Below are 17,689 nucleotides of genomic sequence, written 5' to 3'. Positions count from 1 at the left end.
CCAGTACGCCATGTAGGGCGTAGAAGTCTCTGTACACCTCCTACATGGAATACAGTAATTACTCCTCTTTGAATAAATGAAGTGGGGGCCTCAGTCAAGCACTCACCCATCATGTATCCCCAAGATCCAGTTCTGCCAAGTATGTGTCAGCGATGGGGAAGTCACTCTTTGGGATCACAAGGGCGATATCGCTCGGCCCCAATGTTCCCACACAACTGCAGTGGCACAAAGAAAAGATGCAGCGCTCCCTTTTGAGGGAGTTACGGGGAGGGCTGCTTTTTCAATAAGGCAGTGCTGGCATGGTCCTTGGGCCAGGAAAAATCCTCAGGGACCCCCAACCCCACACTGACAAGGCACTAATGATTCCTCGGGATCAGCATGTACAACCAGACACCAAGCAACATCGCGCACCTGGGGGCTGAGTAGATCGCATTACTCCCTTGATAAAGTGCCAGTTGGCGTCAGGTGGTTGCAGGGAGTGATCCTCGGTATGGATGCACATTATGGAAAGTTGTACAGGTCTTTTAGGCTTCCTTAGGCGAGTTGACCCCTGGGCAGAGTAGGATTTCCCTCGGCGGCTGGGCCCTGCCTCCAGCCGTCTTCAGGAAGGCTTCAGGGTTCCTAGGTGACCCTGGGATTCTCTCAGCCGGGACTCTCCTGGAGTCAGTTAAGGATCCAACACGTGCTCCTCTTGGGGTTTCAGAAATGAGGTAGCAGCATTTTACTCCATGCTTAGTTAAAAATTAAGCACTCATCGTAGCTTTTGCTACAATGCTTGAGATGCAAGGAGGAATCGCTCATCATGTGCTGGCATTTTAAAAATAAAGGGCACACCACCAAGTCCTGGGAGAACACTAAGTGGGCTACACGCAGTGAACAGCAGATAAGCAGGCCAGCATTTCGAGGGAAGTAAAAAGCAGGGATGGTGGTTCCTCCTCACATCACCACAATGCCTAGGGAATCCAAAGTCAGGGAGCTGCTGGTAGCTGGGCAACTAGCAGAACAGCAATCCAGTGAGTCCCTTTTGCCACCCACAGGTAGCAGGCAGCAGGGCAACAACAGAAGTGCACTCCATTTGAATCCTTTGTGCAGCACAGGCAACTCCGGTCGCGGGCGGCATTAGTCACAGGTTGCATAGGCAGGGAGGGTGGTAAATGTAATAAAATTAATTTTTAAAATGTACATGTCCACAGGCCGGCCGGGTCGCATGTTTCCTCGGCTCCTGCTCCTGGAACCGGAAGCAGGCAGCCTCCCACCCCATAGCCAATCAAAACCCTGCAATGGCAGCGTTGTGATTGGTCGGGACGGCGCCTAGGCAGGTGCCTACGGGGAGGCCTTTTTCTCCATGTAGACTGCATTGCAGCCTGCATGGAGAAAGGGGAGAGTGCGAATGACTGCTTTGGGCAGCCCTAGGGGGCCGACCAAACCAGTCATGCTCACTCAGGATTGGGCACACCACTCCTCCCCATCCCAGCTCATCTTGAAGAGCAGCCTTGTTAACCAACCACTTCTGCTTTTATGCAGTGCGAGAAGGAGAAACATATAATGATTGTTTTACCATTTTATGTTTGTGGTGCTCACACTGTGAGAAAGCAGTGGGGCAAAGCTCTTCTGCCCTATTTGAAGAGCCGCCCCTGGGCAACTTGTCTGCTAGAATTGCAGTGCCAGTCCAAAAAGTGCTCTAACATGTGGGGTCAGAACCCCTGTACTTATACTCAAAATGTCTTTGACTTACGGAGCACTTCAAAACAATCCTTACAAGTGCACAACACTCCCTTTAATCCCAGCCGTGGCTCCAAATGTACGGTAGTGGGTGAACATGCCCTTTGTGTGAGGGCAGGACACAACGTATACAAATGTAAGTGCACCCGCCTCCCTCGCTTCCAGCAAGACCATTCGGTATATGTTTATAGAAAGGATTTTTGGGAGGCAACACAGATGTTTCATATGCAACACATTCAGTGATGAGTATTTCTAAAATAGTAATGAAAAATCCACCTAAACCAGTGATCATGATTTTTCACTACCATTTTAAACATATCACACATAGTAGTATTACTCCTTTCAAATCAGGAATTAAAACCTAAATATTTATAAGGAATTCCCAATGCTAATCTATGAAAGGAGTATGCTCACAGAAGTGAGAAACAAAATACAGCGTTTGTCACTACCAGGACATGCCACACAGTAAAGGCACATGCCATACCATTTACATACAAAGCACCCTGCCCATAGGGCAGAGGTCTTCAAACTTTCGGTTGCCGAAACCCCCCCTGTCAACATTTTGAGGCGTAAGGACCCCCTCCTGACAACAATTTCTAAACCTGTAGGCAGGGCTACTAGAACTATGAGGCAGTTGAGGACACATTTACGTGACAGGCTTGACTAAATATTGTGGGAAGAAAATGTAAGTGATGTTATGTGATGCCGCGTATTTTGGGATAGCATTCCTTCATTATTTTGACATTTCTTACACACAGTAGCACTGAGGAAAGATTTCACCCCATCAGTACCCGTTAATAACCAAAATACAGCAATTAACATCAGAAAGATTTCTAGTCAACCTTTGAGAAGGGCCTTCCACTCCGCAGGAATACCTGCTGCCAGATTAGAAGCTCAATTGGCCCTGGCCAGGAGAAGCAGGGGTCCCTAAAAACCTGGCAGTTTTGTGCAGAGCTAAGAAGTTTACCCATGCAGCTTTCCTCTCACCCCCTCCCTTCCATTCCTCTCTCCTCTCCTAACCCCGGATCCCTCTCTCACTTTGCAGGCCATTTTCTTTCACCCCTTTTTACAACATCTGAAGCCTTCCCCATTCAACCTCTCATTTCACCTTTAATCACCTCTTGCCCTTTTGTCTCTTCACTGCCCTCATTTCGAACAGTCTCTCACCTTTATCTCATGGCCTCTCTGGTCCCGTCACCTCCCGTGCCCCTCAGCGCTTCTTATTCACCTCGTCTCGCCATTCAAATTTTTATCTATTTGTATCTTACACCTCTCCAGTCCCCCATTCAACTTTCACATCTCAACTTTGTTCTAACAGAAGCCCTCACCTTTGGCTCACACTCACTTCTTGCATGTCCACGCTTCTCTTTGGCAATTCACATTTCTCCTCATCCCTGTTCTCTTTAATCGAATTCTCTCACTGTGAGTGCAGGGTGAGCGGGTGAATGGTGTGAGTGCATGGTGATCAGTGTGAGTGCATTGTGATCACTGTCAATCAATCAATCAATCAATCATCGCATTTATATAGCGCACTACTTACCCAGAGGGTCTCAAGGCGCTGGGGGGGGATCTGCTACTGCTCGAACAACCAGGTCTTGAGTTGCTTCCTGAAGGCAAGGTGGTCCTGGGTCAGGCGGAGGTGGGTGGGGAGGGAGTTCCATGTCTTGGCGGCGAGGTAGGAGAAAGACCGTCCCCCTGTGGTGGCTCTACGGATGCAGGGGACGGCAGCGAGGGCGAGGCTGGTCGATCGAAGCTGGCGTTTGGGAGCGTAGAAGTTGAGGCGGTTGTTGAGGTATCCTGGGCCTTGGCTGTGTAGGGCTTTGTGTGCGTGGGTGAGGAGACGGAAGGTGATTCTCTTGTTGACCGGGAGCCAGTGCAGATCTCTCAGGTGTCCGGAGATGTGGCTGCGACGGGGGATGTCCAGGATGAGTCGTGCTGAGGCGTTCTGGATCCGCTGGAGTCTCTTCTGGAGTTTGGCGGTGGTTCCGGCGTAGAGGGTGTTGCCGTAATCCAGACGGCTGGTGACGAGGGCCTGGGTGACCGTCTTCCTGGTCTCGGTGGGGATCCACCGGAAGATCTTACGAAGCATGCGCAGGATGTTGAAGCACGACGAGGAGACGGCGTTGACTTGTCTGGTCATGGAGAGGGAGGAGTCCAGGATGAAGCCCAGGTTGTGTGCGTGGTCTGTTGGTTTGGGTGCGCTGCCTAGGGCGGGGGGCCACCAGGAGTCGTCCCAAGCGGCGGGTGAGGATCCCAGGATGAGGACTTCCGTCTTATCTGAGTTCAGTTTCAGGCGGCTGTTCTTCATCCATTCGGCTACCTCTTTCATCCCTTCGTGAAGGTTGGCTCTGGCGGTGGCGGGGTCGTTGGTAAGGGAGAGGATCAGCTGGGTGTCGTTGGCGTAGGAGATGATGTTGAGGTTGTGCTGGCGTGCGATGTCTGCGTGGGGGCTCATGTAGATGTTGAAGAGGGTTGGACTGAGCGAGGAGCCTTGAGGGACGCCGCAGATGACTTCGGTGGCTTCTGATCTGAACGGAGGGAGGCGGACTCTCTGTGTCCTTCCGGCGAGGAAGGAGATGATCCACTCCAGTGCCTTCTCTTGGACTCCGACGTTGCTGAGGCGTTGTACTAGGGTACGATGGCAGACAGTGTCGAAGGCCGCGGAGAGGTCGAGGAGGATGAGGGCCGCTGTTTCTCCGTTGTCGAGCAGCGCTCGGATGTCATCGGTGACTGCGATCAGGGCGGTCTCGGGGCTGTGGTTGGCCCGGAAGCCAGACTGCGAGGGGTCGAGGGATCCGTTCGTCTCGAGGAAGGCGGCCAGCTGCTTGTTGACGGTCTTCTCGATGACTTTTGCAGGAAACGGGAGCAGCGAGATGGGGCGGTAGTTTTTGAGGTCGGTGGGGTCAGCCGATGGCTTCTTGAGTAGAGCGCTGAGTTCGGCATGCTTCCAGCTCTCCGGAAAGGTAGCAGTGTCGAAGGAGGTGTTGATGATGTCCCGCAGGTGGGGTGCGATGATAGCGTCGGCCTTGTTGAAGACGTGGTGAGGGCAGGGGATCCGGAGTGGATGGAGTTCATCGTGCGGACGGTGTCTTCGGTGCTGATCGGAGTCCAGGCGCGGAGGGTGGTGGTGGGGGGCGGTGGTTCGGTCGTGGTGATCGTCGGTTGAGTGCTGAAGCTGTTGTGTATGTCTGCGATCTTGTTGTGGAAGTAGGAGGCGAGGGAGTTGCAGAGGTCTTGCGAAGGGGTGGTGTCGTTGTTTCCGGCGTTGGGGTTGGAGAGCTCTTTGACGATGTTGAAGAGTTCCTTGCTGTTGTGGGCGTTGTTATCCAGTCGTTCCTTGAATGCAGTTTTCTTGGTGGCGCGGATGAGTTGGTGGTGTTTTCGGGTGGCGAGCTTGAGGGCAGCCATGTTGTCCGGTGTTGGGTCTCTGCGCCAGGTTCTCTCGAGGGCTCGGCAGTTCTTCTTGGAGCTCTTGAATTCGTCGGTGAACCATGGGACTTTCTTGCTACCGGGTCTGCTGGGCGGGGTCCTCAGGGGGGCGAGCTCGTCTGCGCAGTCGCTGATCCACTTCGTGAGGTTGGTGGCCGCCTGGCTAGGGTTTGTAGTGCTGGTGGGAGGGTTCATGCTCAGGGAGGACGCAAGCTGGTCGGCTGTGATCTTGTTCCAGTTCCTGCGTGCAGCCTGTTGCTGGTGGTGGTGGATCGTGGTCCTTGCGAAGCTGAAGTGGACGCAGCTGTGGTCCGTCCAGTGGAGTTCGGTGGCGTGGCTGAAGGCGATGTCCTTGCTGGATGAGAAGACGGGGTCGAGTGTGTGTCCGGCGTAGTGGGTGGGGGTGGTCACCAGTTGCTTGAGTCCCAGGTTGGGGAGGTTGTCCAGCAGGGTGGTGGTGTTGCGGTCGTTGTTGTTCTCCAGGTGGAAGTTGAGGTCCCCTAGGAGGATGTAGTCAGTGGAGCAGAGTGCAGGGTGAATTGTGTGAGTGCATGGTGAATTGTGTGAGTGCATGGTGATCAGTGTGAGTGCAGGGTGAGTGTGAAAGTAAAGGGTGAGAATGAGGAGTGAGTTGTCTGAATGCAGAGTGCATTCCCAGACACTTGAATTAACTCAGCATGTTATTGACGGTGGCGTAGGGTTTAAGATCTAAGTTGAACTACTGCAGCATTAATCGGGGATCAAGGGTGGAGGAAATAAATAATGTGCTGCTCCTGCAACAAACTTACAGTCCTATGGCTAGGGTTGACAGCAGATTATTTTGATGGCCCAGTCGGTACAAAAATAAGCAGTCACCTAAAGCTGTACTTTCAGCACTTATGTGCATACTTGGAACAGCAAATATAAATAGAAAGCACTTTTAATTGTGTTCTAGGGCTGCCTCAATTATCCATGACTGACAAAGAGAAAAAAAGACAGAAAAGTCACATAACTAATGAATACATACTTTTGTATTTAAAAGTCTATTTAGTGTCAAGAGGAGGTCTTTGCAGGCTCTTTAAACAAAACAGGCAGGCATTTTTATTTTGGCAACCTTACTTTATATTCCTTTTCATTAAATTAATTCTCTCACTACAGCAGTAATTGCAAAGTACAAATGTAAGGCACAGGCACAGTGGGGGCCCAGGGGGTACTGAAACCAGGAAAATAACTAAGCCTCTGTAACCAGTTTACAAAGGCATGTAAAGATGCAAATGATCTTTAAAGACCTGTGAAAAACATGGGCCTGCCGGAGATGACTCCAGACACTGCCCAGCCGAGCCCCCAGCAGATCAAGTTGCACTGAAGAAGCAGCTGGGCTGAGAGACACGACGAGGGAGGAGGGGAGCTGAAGCCCTTGGGCCTGGGCAGAAGTATGACTGTGGCGCGACCCCCCTTTGCATCGCTCCACGGCCCCCTGGGGGTCGCGCCCCACAGTTTGAAGACCCCTGCCATAGGGCTATCTAGGGCCTACCTTAGGGGTGACCTTTATTTAGTTAAAGGTGGAGTTTGATTCTTGGCAGTACTTTTACATGCCAAATTAAAGTGGCAGTAAACTGCGCACTCCGGCCCTGCATTGACAGGCCTAAGACAGGTTTGAAAGGCTACTTCTGTGGGTGGCGCAAGCAGCGCTGCAGATCCACTGGTAGCATTTAATTTACAGGCCCTGGGTATATGGGATACCACTGTGCAAGGACTTACAAGTAAGTTAAATATGCCAAACAAGTGTAAACCAGTTATACCATGTTTAAAGGCAAGAACACATTCACTTTAACTCTAATTAGCAGTGGTAAAGTGCCCAGAGTCATAAAGCCAACAAAAAGAGGGTCAGATAACCCTGCAAAAAGGGCCAGTTCCAACCGAGTGTCTTCAACTATACACTCAATCACGGGACAGTTGCATCCCTACAATCCCCTGGTAGGCAGGTTTGGCTATGTCAAAAAAACACCTGCTGGCAATCGCCAGCTCACTGCCATTCTCCTTCTCCTTGCCAAACGTAGGGTGGCCATAAATTGGGGCAGGAGACCTGCTCCCTTTGTAGGAACCTATCTATGGGATGCAACGTATTGTCGCGCACTAATACTCTGGAGTGTCCTGGTGTGCAAATGGGCGGTGGCAGGAAGGAGCAATGATGTTAAGGCAACTGATTAAAAAGAAAAGTTTTAAGTTGTTTTTTAAACATGCGAAAATCCTGGATATGCTGGAGATCCGCAGGAAGAGAAGAGAATTCCACGCAATAGCTGTTTCGACCGAGAGAGACTGGCCCCCCATCTGCGCCCTACGCGGTTGGCAGAATCAGGACAGACATACCCCAGACACAACTCTGTCCATGATGGTACTTGAATGTTTATTCACCAAACAGATTAGGCTTCCACAATGATATACCTTCTAAATTGCTGTACATAAACTTGGGCATTTGATATCCCTGCAACACGATGCAATAAGTGGCTGTTTCACTTCTTTTTGGGATAATGCAAATAAGAATGCTACACACATTTATTTTGCTGTCATGCAATGCTTAGCTACTGTGGATCCTTTCTTCTCCCCTCCCGCTCCCCCACTACTGTACCCCTCGTCCCTCTCCCCCACAGGCCCCTCCTATTTTTCTTCCTGTTCTGTTATAATTGCTGTTTTGTTCCTATTGCAATAAATGCCAATAGAAAGACAATATGAATTAAAAAAAATTGCTGTAGCCTTCTGTCCCTGAAAGTTAGTCAGGAGGCCAGTCAACTAAGCCTTCGAGTCACTCTGGGGTCAACAGATGCATGTCTAGTCCTTCTCAAACAGGCAAGAGGGCAGCAGGCAGTAGGTTAGCACAGCAGGGCAGAAGTCCTTCAGAGCAGTAGTCCAGCAGAATGACAGTCCTCTCAGCAGCAGTTCTTCTTAGTGATGAAGTATCCACGGGATCAGACGAATTTGAAGCATTGGTGTATGAGGTGCATTATTTATACCACTTTGGAAGTGGGAAGAAGCATGCCTTGTATGTGCACAGGTGTCCTGCCCCCCTGCCCTGGCTCCAGACTAACCACAGGGGACATGAAGCCCTTTGAGTGGAGGCAGGACACAGCTTATTTAAGTGTAAGTGGAGTTTTGCCCAGCTCCTTCCTTTTGTCCTGCCAGTGATGGCCTATCCAGGCACACCTAAGCTCCCTTTTGTTTGTGGCTGTCTAGGAGAATACACAAAGCCCAACTGTCAACTATACACTGTCATGCGACTCAGAGACAGGTCGAAGGCACCAGATGGCTAAGGCAGGAAAATGCCAACTTCCTAAAAGTTCATGAACGTGATGCTAGATAATTCATTAACCTAAAGTTAATAGCCCCTATCTAGTTGTCATTTACAGGGCCACCCCCCCCCCTTTTTTGAGAAACTTCCTAAAAGTGGCATTTTCAAAACAGTAATTTAAAATTGGACCTCACCCTAAGTAATAATTTTTCATTACTGTTCCAAATACACCAAACATGAACACTACAGCTAATTCAATGTAAAAAGGTAATGTAATCATATGGGAGAGGTAGGCCTTACAGTAGTAAAGAATTAATTAAAATGTTTTTTACCACCTGGACAAGTAAAACGTAAAATCACATGTGATACTTTTTAAACACATTGCTCCCTGCTCTCTGGGCCATCCAGGGTTTAGTCTAGGAGTGCCATATGTAATAATAAGGAAGGTTTGGGCCTGGCAAAAGTTTTCTTTTTTGCTAGGACATACTGGAAAAACTGCACACCTGCTGGAATTGCAGACCTGAGACATGTTTAAAGAGCTTTTGTAAGTGGGTTGCACAATCAGTGCTGCAGGTCCACTAGTAGCATTTACGTTGAAGGTCCTGGGCACAGGTATACCACTTTACTACGGACCAATTGGGTCTAAGCCAATAGCACTAAGTTTAAAGGAGAGAGCACAAGCACTTTAGCACTGGATAGCAGTGGTACAGCATGGAGATTCATAAAAGCCAACAACAACAGTTCAGAAAACAGTAGGGTGAAGGTAAAATGTTTGTGGATGACCCTACAGATAGGGCCAAGTCCAACCGTGATAGTTAAGGAATGGGCTTTTGATCGAGGCTCTATGTAAATAAATAGGTATTGATTCAGGAGCACTTTCAAAGAAAAGACAGAAATGCATACTTGTAGGCTTTTGCCTGAAAATTGCATAAATCTTTGTATTTCCAGGAGTTCCTAAAGAATTCTAGGAGTATTCCAGTGTTAATGCAAGAGTGGTAGCTCTCCTGATGTACTGACATGGATTCATTTTTGTTAAAGGAAATGTAACAAGTGTGAGTGCTCTGTTCAGCCTTTTTTGTTCCCACACCACTAACAATGCATTTGTTCTGTCAATAAAACTAGGACATCTCTGACCTATTGAAAGAAAGAAAACTATCTGTACAGATCTTGTGGAAAAATGCACCTTTTGAAAGGGTTTCCAACACAGAATATGCACAGCACATCACTGTGGAGAGGTTTACAAACAAATAAAATACTGCTACACTAGTGGAATTTTGTCTGACAAAGAAAGCTATTTGTGCACATAAAGTACACTTGGGTGTTCAAATAGCATTGCGAAATGAACACAAAGAGCGTGCTGCCTCAGTGTAGTTTGGTTTTCTAAAACATACTCAAGCCTTTGAGGCTGTTAATAGTGAGAGACGGAGCAATCTTGATGCAAGGACAGAGGTATCTGTCTAGACAGAATAGTGAATGAACCATAAATGTTCTCTGAGTGGGTGTCAGTTAGGGCTCAGCGTATGCACCTACGCTGAGAGGGATGTTTTGGCAAAATGTCAGTATAGATGCGTGTTGCTACAGTACTTCTCTTAACACAGAAATGTCCCGTGAGCTAATTATAGAAAGTGTTATAGACTAAGAATATCAAAGTGTCATATTACAAAACTGATAAATGATGTACACATATCAATATTTTGTACATTCTTCAAAATGTGGCAGCTAAACTTAAATCTGTATAATTTGCAGCATATGGGAGTGAAGTTCATGATGAGAGATGCTGCAGAAGTCCTGGAGATGGTTTAATATAGGTTAAGGAGGATAGTAACGGAGTACCCTAAACACAAGCTAGTTGTTGCCAGAAGACTGTAACAAGGCTTTGAGTCACTTGAAGGCACTAAGATTGATTAGCTCTCATTGAATTGCTGTTAAATGCACCATTGTCCCTTTACCACCTGCACTATTGCATACTAATGGGGCCCATGAGTTCAAAGGAATGCAGCTCGTTTTTAGGTCTAGGCAACAGACAGCATTAGATATCTGTATGTAGGCCTATTGTTTCCAAAACGTCATATGCATTTAGAGCAGGCTTCGTCTTAGCCCTTTGCTCATAACTGGAGGGCTATATTGTCTTTATCTGGTGTTTGCTCTTGATTCAGTCGTGTATCTCCGTATTCTTGTGTCTGCCCCACCTGGTAACATTTCAGTCTTACAGTGTTCAGATTGGGTGAGCCGTATCCTTCCACTGCTCACTTCAGAGGATACTTTTATTTGTTTTTAGGTCCGGGCTAGACTTGTGGTACCTCCAGCTGGTCTCAGCGTGCTGCCTAACCATAGTAGCAGCTGCTCCTACACCAGGCTTGAAAGAAGCAATGACCACACCTCTGCTGTCTATTTGTGGAGAAATGCAGGCCATTTCTTCAGATATTTTTAATTGCTATTACATAATTTGGTGCACTGAAAGTCTTTCATCTAAAGCAGCCTAAGAGTACAAATCCATTTGTTTAAATAGATTGTCATTTTAGTAATTCGTTTGATACTTTAATTTAAAAATCATTTCGGTTATTTTTATTGTTTTATATATAATATGCATCATTTAATGGCATATATGTTTTCAGGAAGGTTATGAAACATTTAATCTAAGCATGTAAGTTGTAATTGAAGCACACGGTTTACTGTAGATTTCTGGCAATAATAGCGCGTGCTGCTGTGTGAGATAAAGCAGTGGCCTTTGTTACGAATCTTTCCTTAACCATTAACGAATTCCTTTTTTATGTCTACACTGACTCAACCTCGTCCGTTCATGATAAAATCAAATGACTGAAATCAATCCCTGTAATGCGGGTTATTGCCCTTCACTAAAATGAGAAGCACATGAAAAGAAGCACGAAGCCTGTTCGTTACAAATGTGGCTTTTGAAAATCTTGTTTGTGTATCCCTTTAAGAGGAGGCAGCACGTCAAGCACCATCATAAACTCGCAGACACTCCCAGGCACTGCCGGATTGTCGTTCCTTACAGGTGTTTGAGGTTGTCTAATGTGAACAATGTGTCTGTTGTTTTCAACACTAGAAGATCAGTTCTTGTATGTGTTTAATTCAAGACAAGTGCATGGTCCTCACTGTTGACATACTCGCATCACCTTGTTTTTGAAAAGAAAATACAATTTAGTGTATGTGACTATGTTTTCCTCTTTTTAAATCAAATTCGCCCGCAACATATATTGGTGATTAAACGTGCTGCTTTACATTTCTTGCTTAACATGCTTGCTGCTTTACATTTCATACCCAGCTTGTTTGCTACTTCACATTATTTACCCGACATGCTTGCTGCTTTACTTTTCTTACCTAATATGTTGTTTTACATTTCTTACTCAATTTGCATGCTGCTTTAAAATTCTTACCTAACATGGTTTCTGCATTACATTCTCCTTTACATTGCTGCTTTACATTTCTTATCTAACATGCTTTGCTTCTTACCTAATATGCATGCTGTTTTACATTTCTTACCCAATATGCATTGCATACTTCTTCACGTTCCATACCTAATATGCATGCTGCTTCTAATTTCTCACCTAATCTGCATGCTGCTTTACATTTCCTACCTAGCATGCTCGCTGCATTACATTTCTTACCTGGCATGCATGTTGCTTTACATTTGATACCTAACATGCTTTCTGCTTTACATTTCTTACCTAATATGCATGTTGCTTTACAATTCTGGCTCAACATGCTTGCTCTTATACATTTTTTACCGACGATCTTACCTAAAAGACATTTTGAAATGCATCAGATTGGCTGTCACCACAAATAACGCACACACGTGTTTACTAGCAAGTAAAGTATTTTAAACGTCTGAGGTCTACCTTTTACTGTGCTTGTTATGAGCAAGGGTATGCATTGTTCAAAGTCATTTATGCTGCTGTCGTGATATCCTAAGACTCTAATGTAAGACTGACTATTTGCTGAAAACTGTGCTCAGAACTTAATGCAAAGTATCAAAATTATTTAATTGTAAACCCACATGAGTGATGTCACTGACCATGTCATGAGTGATGTAATATGTGACGTCATCAGCAGTGCATTGCATGCGCAAGTTGTAGTGAGTCCAACTAACTATAACGTGGGAATTTCAATGGTTTTATGCGAGTAAAACTTCATGCTAACTATAACTGGTGTGAAACCTATGCTTTTTTCAGTGAATTTAATAGGTTTTTTAAATGCTAATTCCTAACTATAACTGGTGTGAAACCTATGTTTTTTTCAGTGAATTTCATTGGTTTTTTAAATGCTAATTCCTAACTATAACTGGTCTGAAACCTATGTTTTTTTCAGTCAATATATATATATATGTTCTGTATAGCTCTGATAGCATACTTGATGTAAATAATATGTATATCAACTCCTTTTGCACTTATTTGACCGATATGATGATATTCTAAAATGCTATTTATGTTTTTAACAATTTTATCCAAAAATTTGGTTTGTTATTGGTAACAATATTGATAGATATTATTTATCATATGGTTTGCACTTTCCAAGCTTATTTGCACAAATTTTGCACAGTTTTGCACAGTGAACTTGCTGCTCTTGCTATACTTTGCACATGAATTCCAAATATAATATACAGCCATTACAAGCCTCATGTGGAAAAGATTATATACGTGCTATCAGCGTTTCTGTATTTATACAGTAATAATACCCAATAATATTCCCAAAAATAGGATGTGGGTTGAACATCTGTGCATTTCGTTGCGAACACTGCATCACCAAATGTGATGCAGTGCGCGCAACGAAATTCGTTTTATGTATTTAAATGTTTACTTACCTGTAAAACTCCGTAATCCATTCATTATTTCCCCCCACTCTGCCCCTCCTCCTGCCCACGTCACCGCCCTATAGAAACACCTACTGCCGACCGCTACTGATTATTACCTAATTAACTTCCCACTTTATCCCCCTACAAACCCAACAACCCGCTACAACATTATAAAATGCTATTTAAAATAAAAAATCTAAATCACTCTAAATTTTAAGTACATTAGAAAAATAAATAATATTAGTTATGTAAACAATAGTAACACATAAGGTATGTAACAATAGTAACACATAACATTAATATATAAACTAAAACACATTTAAATAATTAAACAACAATATTTTTAACCACTATATTAGTGAAAACAATATTAAAAACATCAATTTTATTGACAACGATGTTCCTGACCACAATCAGTAATGCTCTTGTCAATGATATTTGTGTGTGTGTTCGTAACATTCTAGCCAGTCTTCCCCAGAGTGCCCCCAGGCTGGATAAAGTTGAGCCAGACACCGCTCCAGAAAGGGAAGTGTTGGACAGCTTCACACCTATCTCGAGGGAGGTTTTCTGTGCCGAGCTGTCCGCCCTTAAGAGCGGCTCTCCCCTTGATCCCATGCCTATCCATGTCCTCAAGCGGTTTACTGACACCATTGCCGCCCCCGCAACGGCCCTGTTAAATGCCTCTTTCAACCAGGGCATAGTACCAACTAGCTGGAAGCAGGCGATGGTAAAGGCGCTATTAAAAAAAACAGGCCTCGATCCCGCGGACCTGTCAAACTTTCGTCCCATCTCTTTACTGCCGGGTTTCAGCAAGATTGCTGAGAAATGCGTCAACCGGCAGCTATCACTTTACCTTGAGTCCAATGACCTGCTGCGACGGTCTCAAACGGGCTTTCGTCCCGGGCAGGGAACATACTCGGCCCTAATCGCCATGGTGGAGGAGGCCAGATGCATCTTAGATTCAGGAGGATCTGCAGCTGTTGTCCTCCTGGATCTAAGCGCTGCATTCGATACTGTGGACCATCGTATCCTGATTCAACGTCTGGCCGAGATGGGAGTGAGGGACGTGGCTCTCAAGTGGCTCACCTCATATCTGAGCGGGCGGGTCTATCAGGTCTGCGAAGGCAACCCTAGATCTGAGCCTATCCCCCTTCAGTGTGGAGTCCCGCAGGGCTCATCTTTGAGCCCTACGCTTTTTAGCGTTTACATGGCCCCACTGGTGGAGGTGGTTTCACCCTTCGGGGTGAAAATAGTGACCTACGCAGACGACACACAACCGGTCGTCTCGCTGTCTCTCTCAGAAAGTCATGGTGAAAAGTTTGCCTCCTGTTTATCAGGCATTATGTCCTGGATGTCAGGCTCCCGACTAAAACTTAATGGCACCAAGACGGAGCTGATGCTCCTGGGCAACTCAGTTACCTCTCTCCCAAAAACCATGTGGCCCCCCTGTCTGGGTGCCCCCCCCTCCCCTAAGCATGCAATAAAAAGCCTGGGGGTCTGGTTCGAGCCTGAGCTGTCAATGGGAACACAGGCCAAAAGGGTTGCGGGGACCTGTTATGGCCTGCTCCGATCAGTGCGGAAAATTCTTCCGCTACTCCCGCCCAACTCCAGGAAACTGCTGGTGCAGGGGCTTATTCTATCTAGGCTAGATTATAGCAACGCCCTATTCCTGGCGGCCCCAGAGTCAACCCTCAATACGCTCCAAAGAGTCCAGAATGCGGCTGGCAGGCTGCTCACCGGATCGGCAAAAATATCTTCTGCCAAACCTGCCCTTAAGGCCCTTCACTGGCTGCCGATCGGAGCAAGAGTGAAGTTCAAGTCCCTCTGCATTGTGTTCAGATCACTTCAGGGCGTCGGCCCCCCTATCCTGAGGGACTTGATCCGCCCTTACAAGTCGTTGCGCTCCCTTCGGTCCGACCATGGCAATCTGGTGACAATCCCGAGATCAAAGAGGGCACGGTCTGGTGGCCGCCGGTATTCCGTTAATGCCGGTCAGCTGTGGAATGCCCTCCCAGTTGCGATTCGGAAGGAACCTAGTCTGGGGATATTTCGGAAAGCCCTGAAAACCCACTTATTCCCTCTTGACGTCTGACTTTTTGGTGCACGCTGTTGGTAGCTTTGTGTTTCTTTTAACGCTGGGACGCTCTAGGGTAGCCATGCGCTCTACAAATCAATTTTCATTTCATTTCATTTTCATTTCATTTCATTTCATTCATTTCATTCATTCATTCATTTCATGATACTCAATTTCTGATATTTCTGTCTTGATATTTTTAAAATGACATTTTCTCCAAACACCATGGTGATAATATGTTGGTAAGTGTTATTATGTTAAATTGTGTTATGTTTTTATTATGTTATTATATTATGTGATGTTGTTTTGTGTTGTGGTAAGTTTTGAGTTACATTTTGGGCTATGTTTTTTATTTGCTATGTGTTTTGTGGTGTATTGTGTTTTGTGCTGTATTTTGCTTACTGTTCTAGCGATGGAGTAACTTACCTTCCAGTAAGATTTTTACCCCCATATTCCTGGGCTGTCAGACACAAAAGTGTTCATCATGTAGAAAACATTTTTACCCATGGAGTAAAGAAAAGCTAAACATTATAACTTGCTCAGGACCTTTCTCATGCCTGGAATTCTGTTGCTGATGCAGCTTTCCGGTTGAACAACAGAGAATGTTTGTAAGTAGGATTTTTTTTTTAAAGTTCATTGAGGAGAGATGTAACTTTCAGCCTCTGCTTTTACGTGTTTCTTCATGAAAATGATCCCCAGAGCAGTTACACTGATTTTCTTGAGCTCTCTAACTGATGTACACGTTATGGGACTGAAGCAAACAGGAAAGATACAATTTTGAAAATAAATTGCACTTTTTACTGAGTGCATTACTTTCAGTATTAAATAAATCTGAGTCCAAATTTACTGTAAAAGTGTAAGTTGCACGTCTCCACCTGCAGAGTATAGCAATTGAATTACTCTTGTATGGGTGGGTGACGTCCATCCCCCACAGTTTGCGCGGTATAAAAATGTTATTCATTCATTCATTCATTCATTCATTCATTCATTGATCCCTGGACCCCTCCGTAACCTTCCTTTAGTAGTTTTTGAGGACCGGTCCATGTTCATGTACTTGTCTTTATGATTATTGTATTATGATTGTCTGAGTGTATTGGAAATGTGAGAATGAGTGGTTATGAATTTGACTGTTTGACTTTGTTGAGTGCGTGTGGTGTGGGATTCTCTTTATGTATTTACTATTCCGATAATTAGAGAAATAATTCATAAAATAATGCTTTAGTGAACATAATAATATGTAATAAAACATCTTTTTTATACATTCATTTGTTATGTGTGGTCTGGTCCCATCATTAGGCCTGTGTTGCCAGTTTATTTAAAATAGTGAAGTACAGCTTTAGACGAATTGCAAAGGTAGAGAACTTGTTCTTTTGAGTGTGCCAGCAGTGGAAAGGGCAGAGATTGATGCCCTGATTATAGAGGCAGATGTTCATGTTCATTAAAGATCTCACTGCAGGCAAAATGCCAGGGGCATTTGGGCTACTGACAGAGTGCTAGCTCCATAACTGACCAAACCCTTTAACTTTGCACAAAAATCAGTACTACTTCCTGATACAAACGGGGAGGCACTACTGGTCTCCCTCTTGACACCTGGAAAAGACCCCACTAGCACGGCATCTTACCACCCCATAGTAATCCTCAACATGAATTACAATCCTGAGTGAAATTCAGGCCACTCAGACCCAGCAAATACTTTTCTGCCTGATTCATGCTGACCAAAATGGTTTCATCCCTGCTAGGGGCACTGTCCTCAACATCAGGTGACTACTGCTGGACATAGAGTCGGAGCTATCCCGTGGCCCTGTGCTGCGACTCTGGTCCTACACCGTGAAAAAAATGTTTTACTCCCTAAATTGAGACTAAGCATGGGCCAAAAATCTGTTCCGCTCGCGAAATTTGCGTTTTTTTCTGCAATTTCGCGATCCGCAAATCTCACGAAATTGCCGAAAAATTAGCAAATTCGCTCGTGGGTGGATTTTTTTTTTTTCATGGCCAGCTCACTCAAGGAAACCCTGCGCCCTTCGGCGCAATGGCATAGTAACACACACATGGCCCTGGAGACAAGAGACAACTCCTTTGGCACTTTACGCAGCTGTAGTGCAGCCACGGCCGGTGGAGGGAGTTGCGGTGGGGCAGAGAGGCGGGGCGGGGCGGGGGAGGGGCAGGCTGGGGGGTGCTAAAAACCGGCATATGGATAATTGGAGGTAAGTAAATAATTTAATTAATAAAACGAATGTCATGGCGCGCGCTGCATCACATTTTGCGATGCAGGGCACTCTATGAAATTAGTTTTATTAATTAAATTGTTTACTTACCTCCAAATATCCATATGCCGGTTTTTAGCACCCCCCAGCCTGCCCCTCCCCTGCCCCACCTCTCTGCCCCA

Source organism: Lissotriton vulgaris, chromosome 4_1 (assembly GCF_964263255.1).
Source record: "Lissotriton vulgaris chromosome 4_1, aLisVul1.2, whole genome shotgun sequence".
In the NCBI taxonomy this organism is placed as follows: domain Eukaryota; kingdom Metazoa; phylum Chordata; class Amphibia; order Caudata; family Salamandridae; genus Lissotriton; species Lissotriton vulgaris.
The sequence above is the reverse complement of the archived record's forward strand: the minus strand, read 5'-3'. Positions refer to the sequence as shown.